A 14,094-nucleotide genomic window follows, 5' to 3' on the forward strand; every position below is an offset into this window, starting at 1 on the left:
ATGACCCAGGATATCCAAAACAACTTTGAAAAAGAACAGAGTTGGATAATTTACACTACCTGACTTTAAGACACCATAATATTGGTATATCAATAGTACAGAATTAAAAGTTCAGAAATAGACCCACACATGTATGATCAATTAATCTTTTACAAGATGCAAACAACTTAGTCACAAAATGACTGCCTTTTCAATAAATGATGCTGGAATAATTGTATATCCATATGCAAAAATATTAAGTTTGATCCATATCTCACAACATATATAAAAATTAACTCAAGACAGATTATAGATCTAAATGTAAAACCTAAAACTCTTAAACATCTAGAAAAAAATGGAAGAAAACCATTACAACTTGGAGATAGCCAAAGAATTCTTATATATAACATCAAAAGCACAATTTGTAAATGAAAGATTTATAAATTGGATTTTATCAAAATTAAGAATTCTCCTCTTTGTAACACATTATTAAGAGAATGAAAATAAAAACTATAGACTAGGAGAAAATATTTGCATATCACATAAACAATAAAGACCTGGTATCCAGACTATGTAAAGAGTTCTCAAAATTCAATAATAAGAAAACAAACAACTCAATAAAAATAGCAAAGTATTTGAACAGACACTTTACCAAAGAAGATATACAGATCATAAATGTGTGCATGTAAATATGCTTAATCTCAGTAGTCAATGGAGAAATGTTTTTTAAGTCCACAATGACATACTCGTACGCATCTCTTAGAGTGTCTAAAATTTAAAACACTGACCATACCAGATGTAGGAGAGGATGTGGTGTTACTGGAACTCTTATACACTGCTGATATAAATGTAAAATGGTACAAACACTTTGGAAAACGGCTCAATATTTTCTTTAAAAAGTTAAACATTCACCTAACATATGATCCAACCATTAAAATCCTAGGTGTTTACACAAGAGAAATGAAATCATATGTCCATGCAAAGACTTGTTGAACAATGTTCATATCAGCTTTAGATATAATTGACAAAATCTGAACGCAAATCAAAAGTCCAACAAGAAGTGACTGGATTAACAGACTGGGGTAAACTGAATAATATATTAATACTCTTCAATAAAACAAATGGACAGGATGAGTACACAACGTGTAATTCCATTCGTATAAACCAATAGAAACGTAAACAAATCTGTAGGAACAGCAAGCAGATCAATAGTTGCCTGGAGATGAGCAGGTGAAGAGAAGACGGGCAGAAGGGAAAGATTACAAAGGGGCTCAAGGATATTTTTGGGGTGATGGATATTTCATTATCTTGACTGTTGTGATAGTTTTGAGGGGTATGTATATGTTTGTCTCAACTTATCAAATTGTACATTTTAAGCTTGAGCAAGTTTTACGTATCAGTTATACCTCAATAAAGCTGTTTAAAGAAAAACAACAGTGGCAAACATATAAGTTTATCAGCAAAATTGCAGGTTTGGAATATTTTGTACCAAGTAAATTCAGGTAAGTAAATAAATATCTCTGAAAGAGCATGAATTGAAGTATTTGTTCTGTGATTTTGATACAAAAGAACAGATGCCGTAGCACATACTGTTTCTCATTTTTAATAGTTATTTTAACCTTTAATAATGATTTTTAAAGTTTTTAATAAAACTTGAGGGAAGAATAAAGAGAGGCTGGGAAAAAAGCTTTATTTCTAATCCGAGATTTTTCTTATTTCTATTATGAAGTCACCACATTGATTCACAAATCTTGTTTGCCACTTTTAATTATGATGCAAATGTGAGAAGTATTCAAGGGATATAGTTTTTCCTTCAACTTCACCATCATCCATACATTAGATCAACTTAACGTAAATAAGGAAAATCTAGCTGGTTGACTTGAGACAACTCTTAGATAATTTAGGCAATATTTTGAATGAACTAAAATCAAATCAATGATGTTTGACTACAGACTCCCTTTGCTCTATGTGCAAATGCACAAATAAAATGATATTCAGAATTTTTAACTAATTGGATTAACAAAACAAAAAGTAAAACACCAGATTGGAGGCATTTTGAGGTCCGAGCACAACTAAATGTCAGATGACTACTGTTCCCTGATGAATATCAATCCGCAGCCTAATTCTATTAGGAGCAATTCCCCGCACTCCCTGGGGCTGGCTGCCATAATCCATGTTACTCCTAGTGCTCAGTAGACTCTGTCGACTGGGAAACTCCCTGTCTCCTGCTGATCACTCTTACTCCTCTATTCTTCTGGCCCCCGCAAACCTCAACAAAAATCTTTACTTGTATAATAGAAATCAGTAAGAAATTTTTTTTTGACCAAGTTTACAATGATGTGGCCACTCCCAAAGATGAACAATGCTCCCAATATCTCAGGACGTAGGAGGAAACTGAGTACCTTTCTTTTCTACTATATGTTTCATATCAATAAAGAAGCAGGAATACAAGCCACAGAATAGAAGGGCCCTCCCTACACCAGGTCTCAGACCTGAAAAGTAACCTGAAACCTGAACCTGTTTCTGGCCCTTTTCCAACCGCAGACCTTTCAGCGTTCTTTCATCCTAAACTGTGGAAGCGATGGAGCTCTCTCCTAGAGAGGAAACTCATAATCTTCCTTTGTTTATTTATTTTTTGAAGTGCCTTAAGGGAACTGAAAGCACATGCAAATGGTTAAACTCCTACTGATACTAAAATACCATCTCCACAGTTTATTAAGCATGATAATATCACACAGATTTTATTTTTAATTCATTTAAAGAGAGATTTTCATCCTCCTCCTTTCTTGCCTCTCTCTCCCTCTCTCTCTCTCACACACACATTTTATATTGCATGGATATCCTTATTATTTTGTTCTTACAGGACTGAAATTATACAAATAGGACTCATAGCCAAGTTAGAGACTTAAAAATTGAAGAGAGAATGAAATAATTACAAGAATGATTCCTTTTAACCAGGAGTCTCTCATTTCTTTTTCTATCTCTTATAGAAAAGAAGGTTTGTGCAAGTGAATTCAAGCAAGCTAAACAAGTACAGTTAAATAAAGCGTTAAACTCTAGCAATCACATATGAAGCATGTTTAAAGCTGATATTTCAGTACAATGTTTATGAATTGACCCAAACAGGCATGAATGACCACTGAAACAAAACTGAGATGGTAGATTCCACCTCACAGTGCATTGGAATCATCGTGCAGCTGGAAGGACAGCCCAATCTGTGCACCGCATGCCTACCTTAGAGACGATCTCCATCTTTTAACGTGATTTATCAGTAAGTTTATCAGTACCAATTTCAATTTAGTTTTCCAAAATATTAAGCCATGTTATTTGTTTGTTTTAATTTGCTTTTGGTTTTGGTTTCCCTTGTTGTTGAACTAAAAGGCAGATGCCCACCACTTTTTGTATACTGTGCTGTCCTAGGCTCTGAAGCTTATGTTTAAGGTAAGCTTCAACTTTTCCAGATGAAATCATCAAAGCAGCATTCCGTGATGCCCAACAATCCCAGTCTCCATATTTCGTCTTGTCTCATGGGTGAAAGGGCTTAGAACATCATCGTGAGTTGGTCACTACGTGGCAGGCCTATGAGTAGGCTATCTTTTCAGACTGGAATAGTTGTTTTTTCTTTCCTTTCAGGTCCCCTTGGTAATGCAGATCATTCATTGCCACCTGCTCAAGAAACTCAGAGGTCATAAAATGTTGAAAATCTAGATTCCTGTGGAAGAAACTTACGGAGGGGGAAGACAAGGGGCCATTCAACTGCCTAGGCCTTGATAGTTTAGCCCAGCATCAGATGTTACCTTTCATATGGGTCCTTAGAGAAAGGGACCCTTCCTGGTCCCTGGGACATTGGTGCTGGTGCTTCCTAGTTTGGCTGTGCAGCTACAACAGACGACATGCAACACCAGGTATTTTCCACTCAAGGAAGTTGGAAGTAGAAGGCAGAGCTCACAGAGGAAGTGTGTTGAAGAATATTGCAACCCAGGGATGCTGTTCTTCAATAGAAATCCTAGGACAATGTGTCAGCAAAGTGAGACAGAGAAGAACTCACATTATATGCTACAAATGTTCTCTAAAATAGAAACAAGATTCCAGCTCTCCATGTTCTACCATGAAGGTCATATGCTCCTTACCCAGAGAAGTCTGGTTTCTAAAAATAAGAGATAAGGTGCTGCTCTTAGGGACAGCTTCTAGTAGCACAAAATGCTCTGGGCTCTGGAGTCAGAGATAACTAAATTCAAATTATTACTATGCTTATGCTACATTCTATCTCTGATTTTGGACTGCTAAATCAATTAATCAATCTCTGTGAGTCTCTCTCTTCTCCTCCGTAACATTAGTAGAACAATAACCTGGAGGGTAGTTATGAGGAGAAAAGTAGCTAATTAGATTAAAGATCCCTTCTATAGTGCCTGTCTTTTGTAGTAGGCACTAAATAAATGTTAATTCTCCACCTTCCTAAACAAGTCGCTTTTCCTTTTCTTTTTAAAATTAAAGTTTCTGCTTTAATTATAACTTGGAGACTTTCTGGATCTAAAATCAAACAAGAGTATAACCCTTCTGTCATCAGTCTCATTCCCAGAGTGCCATGCTTTTCCCAGTGTGTCTAACTCTAGTAGAGATCTGAAGTTAGGACAGTCTCCCAAGGAGAGATTAAACACTGCATTCATTATGGCAGCTGGAAGGCTGCATTATTGCTCTTCCAAGGGGAGAGATTCATGGCTGTACTTAATGAATGCTAATAGTTTTCTTATCAGTGGGTAGCAATACAAACATTTTTGTGTATGGTAAGGTTAAAGTAAACCTTCAGAGTAGCTTTACAAAACTTGAAAGCTACTGATTAGTTCTTGACAAGCCTGGCTAATAACAGGAGCTCCAGGAAGGCTATATAGGTCTAGCTTAGCCAGAATACATTATTCTTCAGTGTTTTATGATTTCGCATCTGTCCTCTCAGAGCGGGGCTGTCACACAAATGCATGCAGCCTTTGTGCTTTTCTTAAACCTCAAGGCAGTTGTACTCTAACCAATGTAATCTGGTTGCCAAGTGACGAAACACCAGAAAGCTTTCCTAATCAGCAGAAAAAATGTTCACATACTTAATTTTGCTTTGCAAATAGATTCAGATTCAACTAACATTTACCAGGCACCTATTATTTAGGGAAAACATTGTTAGACTCATTCACGTATATATGCCAGTATCCCTTTAAGATTTGGCTTCTGAGGAAACTGGAACTTGGAGAGGATGTATGAGTCGTCCAGGGTCATTTTGTCAAACTTCTATCTGACTCCAAGTCCAATGCACTCAACCCAGGCTGTTCACAGTGTATTTTAAGGGCCATCAGCCTGTTCCTTCAAGACATCTATGAGTGGGACATGGTAAACTGAGGCTGGGGAGCTCAAATTTAAACAGTTCCAAGAGATGATACTTCCTAAGAGCCTATATTCTTCAGATTTTGTAAAGATGAAGGCATACATGTCTCAAAGCTAAAAATGAGTTTTTTATATAGATAAACAATAAAGTCATATCAAACAATTTGCATAAATTGTATACTGAAATAGATTTTAAATAATGTTCTCTAATGTGCAGTTATAATAATAACAGCTCAACAAAATAATTACACCTAATAGCCTTGGTCTTCCACAGTCTCTCTGACACCTCCTATAGGGGTTATGATTCACCTGATAAAAGTTAGATAATTCATTTCAAAAAGCCCATTACTCCAAAAATCACCCTGAGCTAATTCACTCCAAATTTTGTAGCTTTTTTCATCTCCTCTTTCAAGAAAGAAATTAATAGGGGAAAAAATACTACTGGTGTGAAAAATCTTAGCTTCAGTTTCAAAAAGTGTTTCTACCTCTAGAAATTGAATAACTTTGGGGAAGTTACTCAGTTTCTCTGAAATAGTTCCTTTATTTTTCAAGTTTGAATGATGGCATCTACTTCCTAAGGATGTATTCTGCAAAAACATTGGTCAAATTTCAGTTTATGGGCTGGAAAACATCTGCCAACACCACACAATTAATGATTTTTCTTTTCTGTGGAGGGACAAATGAAATTAACAAATCATGACTGATTTCTATTATGTTAAAGTGAGTCACACCAAGACCTCAGCGTGGCTTTCCCAGAAGATAAATTCCACACTTTGCAACAAGTGGAACATGCAGTTCCTGCATAGTGCTTAATGTTGTTTCTTTGTAATCAAGGGCTCCGCCAGCTGACTGCCCTGAGATAAAGGGGAAGAAGTCATGAAGGAGCCCTGAGGCTGCCAATCATTTCTGTACCCAGGCAGATAATAATAGAAGTCAGGATATCTCATGGAGGAGCAGTCCCCTAGTTTGGACAAAGCTCAATGTCTGTACCTGCCCCGCCCCCGCCAAAAAAAGTGGATGGCCTGGAAGTGCTTGGATGTTTGATAGAGAACAATCTCACAAGCAGAGGGACTGAAATCAATGTAAAATCTATGTAAAATCTAGATGTTGTGTAATCCTATTTTGTGCAGACAACAAAGAATCACAAGAAAAACACTTTGTTTCAACTCTTAGAGTCCCGAAATGTCTGCCTTATTGCTTGTTTTAGAACAGCAAGAATACAAGAATCATCCGGAATTATGGCGTAAACTGAAAACAGAAGTAACGTGCGCACCTCCTAACTCAGTGAAGGCTGATAATTAGGCATTAAGGTAAAGGTAGTTGCTTTCTACTAAGATGGAGGTGAGTGAACCCTTCTCAGGATAGATAGGTACCATCTAACTGGCCAGTCATTCTAGTTAAAAGGGGCTCTCACTATGTCACTAAGTCCTTAGCAGGAAGGGAGTTGAGCTTGCTGTAAGCTAGCCTAGAGCCAGCCCTAGTGGTTAAGATTCAGCACGCTTACCCCTGTGACCCAGGTTTCTTTCGTGATCAGGTAACCACACTGCCTGTCTGTTGGTTGTCATACTCTGGTGGCTGTGTGTTGCTGTGATGCTGAAAACTATGCCACTGGTATTTCAAATACCAGTAGGATCACCTGTGGTGGACTGGTTTCAGCAGAGATTCCAGACTAAGACAGACTAGGAAGAAAGAGTTGGTCACCCACTTTTGCCATGAAAACCACATGAAAAGCAGTGGAGCATTGGCTGATACAGTCAGAAGATGAGAGGATGGTGCAAAAAGACCAGGCAGGGTTCAGCTTTGCTGTACACATGGTCACTGGGAGTGAGAATCAATTCGACAGCACCAACAAAACCTAGCCCAGAGGACGCACCACCAACTGCGACATGATCTGGGTGGATCTATTAAAGAGCTGGAATTTGTAGGGTGAAGACCTGCTGAAATTGCATTTATCCTTGTGACCACTAGGCGTCTCTGCCATGAACTCAGTAACCTCTAAAGTCAAAAGCACGTTCAAAAGCACCTCAACTATCTCAGAGGTCAACACGGGCTCGAAAGGACCTGACTGGACTGTCTGACTTAACTAATTCATTCTTTTATCTCTATTCTTTCTAAGGCATTTGAGCATACGGGCATATGGTTTTTCATGACCACGTGCAAAGATCATCAATGCAGCAGAACATACATCCACAGACAAAACATTACCTTGGAGAATGCCAGCAGTCGTCAACAGCTGCCCCCAAGTGACTTTGCCACTTTAAATAGCTCCCTCGCCTTCTTTGTCCTGTTGTTAGAGGCAGTTTGGTTAAATTCATAGGATAGTGAGGCTTCCAAGAATATAATCTGCCCTGCAAACCAATAGATTTAGAAGAAACGAAACTTCTGCAGGTAGATGACAGAGTCAGGGTGTCAACTCAATCCATTAGAAAAAGTTTGTGTTTTGAAGTCCTTCCATTCTACTTAAAAGATATGGAGTTGTCATATCCTGAACTCAACTCCACTCACGATCTTTTCTCTCTTAATGAATCAACCACTGTATTATTCTTAGAGGTGGAGTCATTTTGGAAGTGGAAGAAAATTATCCTTGTACATGTCAAAGTTTGTCAAATATCTCAAAATCTCTGGGAATGAGGATAGCAGACATTAAATTTAAGACAAATATAGAAATTTGACAATAATGCCTCTTGAGTGGCGAATCTTTCACCTTCATAATCTGCCAAAACTCAAATTTTGGAGGCCTGAAACCCTGAGGACGTGACAATGAAAATAGACTTTACTTGCTGCAAGAGAAACTTCAGCTTCACCACCACCATCTCACTACCATCCTTAACTCCCCTTCTCTGCCCAACTTAAACCTCAAGAAAACAAACCCGGGTCAGCAGCATATGCTTGGGGTTAGATTGCCCAATTTGCTGAAGCCTCTGAGGTAGAAATTGTGTCTAGATTAGAATCTCCACCCTGTTTTCTATCTCACTGTCAAGGCGCTTCCTATCTTTGTCCAGCAGTGCTCACAGAGCCCCTTTGAAGAGGACAACATCCCTACGCTGCTGAGAGCAGATAAACGCCTGTTGTTTTACCGGGCTGGGCGGGGGAGAAGGTGGAAACCTCTTTGCCGTGCACAAAGGCAGCCTGATAATAACAAATTGCCTTGTCAACCACAAGAGATACTTAGTTATTAATGGAAATAATAACAGATTATATCAGCTTGTGCACTGTAATCAAAAGGAAGATCAAAGGGAGCTAATATTACGAACAGTTAGCGGTGGAGACATGCTAATGAGATAAAAACCACTTTCATTTCCCCCGTTCCAAACGCACCAGGAGAATAATCATTGATAATAAATAGCATCATTTAAACTTGGACAATATATTTAATACCCACAGTCCAGCCACACCAGTGTGGCTTTTTCCTATTAGATAAAATTGTTTTCAATGTTAAAAAAATACTTAATTTCATTCTGCTGGTGTTAGAGGACTAGATGATTGTGAGCCATTGAACTAATCTCAGCTGCTCAGGCTCAACTCCCCTTGCCTTTGGTTGTGATGGCAAACATTTGAGCAGAGAGCTATTCCAGTTCTTAATAATCCAGCAAGGATACAGAGCCTGACAAACCCCTCTCTGATTTGTCATTAGGAGACTATTGCTATCGCAGTAGAGTACTTTTTGTATTTCCCCAATCTGCCCCACCATTAAGTCAGCCCTCTGTTACTTTGAAGCACTTTACAAATATTAGGGTGTGCCAAGGCCATTCTCAGGAGGTACACAGGTATTTCTATCACCTTTCCTCCTATAAAGAAAATGACAAAAGAGAACACTGACCATGAGTTATTTTATTCTTACAAAATCTTGATTTGATTTTCCACATTCAAATTATTAAATTTGCCTTACTCCACAACAAACACATAATATTTGGCTAATAATTTCTATGCGTTACCAAGGATACTTAATATTCCCAACTTTCTTTACAAAAAATGAGGGTAAGAATGACTAACATAAGAGGAACAGAGCTGGCTAAGAACTCATTCAGACATAAAATCTCAAAGTGCTGACAATACACTGACTTTACCTTCCAAAAAATAAAGAAACTGAAGCCCAGAGAGGTCAAAGGCAGAAGCCATTGATTTTAGCCCCTGGCTGCATCATTTGCTTACTTTATGAACTTAGAAATACAATGATTACATTTAATCTCAAAAATCTTTGTTTTTTAAATTTAAGGATAATAATTCTTATCCTTCTTTCATCAGAGCATAAAGACAGATTAAAAGATTTCCCTTTGTAAACTGTAAAACATGCTGTGTGAATATGAAGTTATGATGCAATATTGTATATCAATCATAACAGTAAACATGCTTCAAAAGTAGGGATTGTTTTTATTTTCAATAAAAAGTGGAGTAGAGATCTTCTGCAGGAGAAAAACAGAAATATTCCAGAAGACAGAACGCAAAAGTGTTCTCAAGGAGGGATGAAATCAGAGTGGAGGGAAGGGACGTCAGCAGAAAACAAAAACAGATGGCTGCAGGGGTGAGAGCTATTCTTCCAGGCAGAGTTCCAGGGATGCTCCGAGTTCTACCCTGGCAGGTGTGGGGAGCATGACTGGGCTGTGGGTCAGAAAAATATTAATTATAAAGATTCCACTATATGAAATATTTGGACCATTTCCCTACGTTTTCTCCTCCTTCCCCCTCAATCTCTGTCCATACAGTGAAACAAGCAACAATCTACTTGCCCCATAGAATAAAGTAGACATATCAAAAGGATGTGAAGGCCAAAGACAGAACAATTTGAACATTAAAATAATTATTGAAACAGATTATAACATATTGAGTAAAGTAGGAATGCATGAGCTTGCACTGATATGAATAAATAAGGAAATAAATAAGGGAGAAAGTAAAAGTCTACCACACAGTAAAATGTCAAATAATATTAATAAGTAAAAATACTTACCAATTAGCATTAGAGTGAAAAAACCTTGCAGACAACATCTTAACCATGTGATAAAATTAATATCACCAGTAATGAGGCACGGTGTCCCTGAGAATCTTCCAGTGGGGTCAACCAGCAGCCCTGTTGTGGTATGCCTACCAAAGTTTTACAACCTGATTCTGAGCCTGAGGAGCTTCACACAAATCTAGATTGTGAGCTATTCTGTGACGTAACTGCTCCGTACTATTCCAAAGGGTCAAGGTCATAGAAAACAAGCAAAAGACTGAAAGTATTTTCCAAAGCAAAGGCTATCAAAGAAATTAGACAACAAACACACAGGAATTTGGATAGAATCATCAATCTGTCAAAAAGATTTTGAGGACAAACAGCAAAATTTGAATGGGTCTTTGAATTAGAAGGTGGTATTATCTCAGTGTTGATTTTCTGATTTGAATGATAACACCATGGCTTTCTAGGAGTGTATCCTTCTTTTTAGGAAATGCACACTGAAGCACCAAGATGTAATGAGGATCCACACTGGCAACTTACTCCCAAATGGTCAGGAAGGAGAAAGCAGCAATATGTATGAATAAATAGAGTAATAAGAGAAGTGTGTCAGTTTGTTAATGCTGGTTGGTGTGCCTGGACTGAATTGTGTCCCTCCGAAATTCCTATGTTGAAGCCCTCTCCCCCAGTACCTCCAAATGCAGCTGGATTTGGAGATGGGGCCTCTCAGAAAGTAATTAAGATTAACGAGGTCAGATGGGTGAGCTCTAATCCAATCTCACTGGTGTCCTGATGAGAGAATGTATGTTACTTAAAAATAATATTGACAATATATTCAAAAGAAAAATAATTAGTGTACAGAGGTTAGCAATCCAGAATAAAATCGCCTTATATTGGTATTTGAGGTAAATGTGGGGCACAACCAGCCTGCCTTCCCTGTGTCTACACACTCTAACACGCCAGTCAATATGGCCTGTCCCCATTCATGGAACAATGAAGCACACAGCAGCATCTACTTTATGCAGAAATATACATCTGTAATTATTAACTTCAGATATTTTCAAAAATATATTATATCTGTAAAACAAGAACAGGCTACTACAGAAAAGAACCAATGGAAAAAAATAAAAGTGTTGAAAATGTGAAATGTGATTGCTTAAATTAAAAACAAAAAAGTCAGTAGAAAGGCTGGAAGTTGAAGTAAAGAAAAATCTCCAGGATATAGAGCTAAAAGGAGACCCAAAAGAAAAGAGAAGATGGCAAAAATGAAATAATATTTAAGATACACAGAGTCAGTGTAGGATCTTCAAAGAGTTTGAGAAAAAGAGAGAATGGGAGGGAGGGGAGGGAGAGAGGGAGAGAGAGAAAGAGAAAGAAGGGGAATAATGAGCAAATGAATGGAGGAATGACGTTAATCAATGTAAAGGCAGAATATAATTTCCTAGGCTGGAGAGAGACGTCAATTTTTAATCATTTTAATTGCTTTAATTTTTATCTTTGAGTATTTTAAAATAAGCTATAGGCATTCTGACAAACCACCACTATGTATTTCACTATTTATTTCCAAAACAAGAGCATTTTTCAACATAGCCAAAAATTTATTATTCCTAGAAATGAATAATTTCTTCCTTTAATCTAATACCACATCAATATAAAATTTTTGCCAATTGTTCCAACACGTATGTCTATATCTCTTTCATCTAAATATCTATATCTCTCTATATCTATGTCAATTCTCATTTTTCATGGTAGTTATGCTCTAAAAAGTCACCATGAACACTGACTTAGCAAACACTGAACTATTGCTTTTGCTGGAGCCTCTGGTCACAACATTTACCACCATTTGCATAGTATTGGTTTGTTTGCCAGTGTCCTTATAAAACAAGCCAGTCTCGGTAGTGTTTAAAACCTGCCTTTCTATACATAACTCTTTTTCTTTGTAACACTTAGAAGGTATTTTTGTAAGTTCTTCTGCAGCCTTCTGATCACAGAACCTGCCTGTCCTGCAAGTTTAACATTTTTCACGCCACATTATCTTTTGAAAAGTGCAAGCCAGGCCATACTAGCTGAGAAGGGTTTTAGGTTTTCCTGACCCAGGGTAACATAGCTGCAAATATCTTTGATTCCCGGCCTCATTACAATGCTGCCCCCTCAACTTTTCTTATCTGTCATCATCTCATGAATCCACAAATTTAGCCACTTTTCCAGCGCTTCATCACACCCTATAGATGTTAACTTAAGCACTTTTCAGAGCAGCCTCATGTACAGATCCGTAAATGTCCTCTTCCTTTTTTGGATGTACCATATTTTTGATTCATTAATATTGAACTCTCAACCAACAGCATTATAACTTATGCATGAATGGAACTCATCTAAGCCACGTTTTTGTTCGCTGTGAGGTACATCAGTCTTCCTGCATTTAGGACCCCAGATGGTACTCCAGTACTGCTCCTGGAAGCCATTTTAAACAGTAAAATCAGCATTTAAACAGCAAAATCATCAAAGAAAAAGCACAAAAATGTGAAAAACGTGGCTTTAAATAGGAAGCAGAAAGGATGATCGTCTATAGTGTAAGAGCTTAACGGGAAGGCAGGCACTGCCTTGTTTGACCTTAGCTGGGAAATGCCCGAAGGGCAACTCGAAGTTTCTGTTGCTCTGGTATAGCTGTGAATGAATCAGGAAGTGCTCCAACTATTGATTTGGGGGTTACAAAGAAATTTTGGCAAGTAGGTGAATTCACAAATATGAAATTTGCAAATAATGAGGATAGCCTGTGTGTGTCTGTGTGTGTGTTTTTTTGCAAACTAGTTTGGCTCAAGCTTTGATATAGAATGGTGTTGCACACTTGATGAACTATATGATTTAAGTGTTATTGGACAACATTTACTCCTTTTGCAGCTCAAATTATGATATTTAATTTTGTAATTAATAACGTTTATAAAATATAGTGTTGTAAATACCATTTATTGGCTTTTTTAATGTTAAAATTAACTTAAAGACAAAACACGGATGATCTAACGACAGTATAAATGTTATAAACAGACAGTGTAAGCTCTCTCTCACAGAAATTGAATGATGGATGAGAAAGGTCAGTTAGAGAAAAGGTTAGGGATGCAACAGCTCTCATTTAGCCTAATTGGGAGTCAAGATAATTTTTATCGGGTAATCAATCAAAAAATATAAGCTAAACTACATTACAATAGTCTCCCATTTTCAGCAAAATCAGTTTAGATAATCTGACAAATCATCCATCTGAACCATTAAACATGCTGAGTAAAATATACTTTTAAAAATATTTTTAAATGTATCAATAAGTAGGGAAGAAAATAAATACTTAGAGCCTGAAAACTAAATAAATGAATCTAACAGAGGAAATCAGAACACTGAAGCTGACTTTTGCCTTAAAGTATTTGTTAAAACAGGTGAACTTGGGCTATACCATTTCAGCCAGGCAAGGTACAGAGGAAAATGTACAGAGACTAGAGCCAAGGAAAGTGGGGACTATGAAGAAACATACCCAAAGGGCTGGACCTAGGCAGTTCTGGGTTTTGCTAAGCTTATACAATTTTTAAGTGTGCTTTTAAGAAAAAGAATACATATTTACAAATATAAGGTTGGTCCTATGCAAGTAAGGGAGTCTGAAACTTAAGCTTTATTGGCTTCATAAAAGAGCTTCCTCTAGCTTAAGTCTACGTAGTTTGGGAGAATTAGTGATAAACTACCAGAGGACTTCCTTGACAAACTGTATTTTCTTGCTAAGTCATAATATCAAACTGCTCTCCTTAAAGGTGTGAGTGGTCAAAAAAAAAAAGTTGAGC

At 37.4% G+C, this 14,094-nt stretch overlaps 1 long non-coding RNA gene across 4 annotated transcripts in view; it reads left to right on the plus strand.

Annotated features, from left to right (window-relative positions):
* The window catches only part of LOC139041077 (uncharacterized), a 36,583-nt gene extending 28,564 nt beyond the window's left edge, over window positions 1–8,019 (plus strand). For 2 of the 4 annotated variants that reach the window (XR_011495621.1, XR_011495620.1), the window contains 2 exons: window positions 3,106–3,250; window positions 7,463–8,019. This is a non-coding gene — a long non-coding RNA (uncharacterized lncRNA). Of the gene's footprint in view, window positions 1–3,105; window positions 3,251–3,612; window positions 5,504–7,462 lie in introns of those variants that run through there. The other 2 variants (XR_011495618.1, XR_011495619.1) reach the window with 2 other exon arrangements.
* The last annotated feature ends 6,075 nt before the right edge of the window (window positions 8,020–14,094 follow it).

Source organism: Equus asinus, chromosome 20, assembly GCF_041296235.1.
Source record: "Equus asinus isolate D_3611 breed Donkey chromosome 20, EquAss-T2T_v2, whole genome shotgun sequence".
NCBI classification, from domain to species: domain Eukaryota; kingdom Metazoa; phylum Chordata; class Mammalia; order Perissodactyla; family Equidae; genus Equus; species Equus asinus.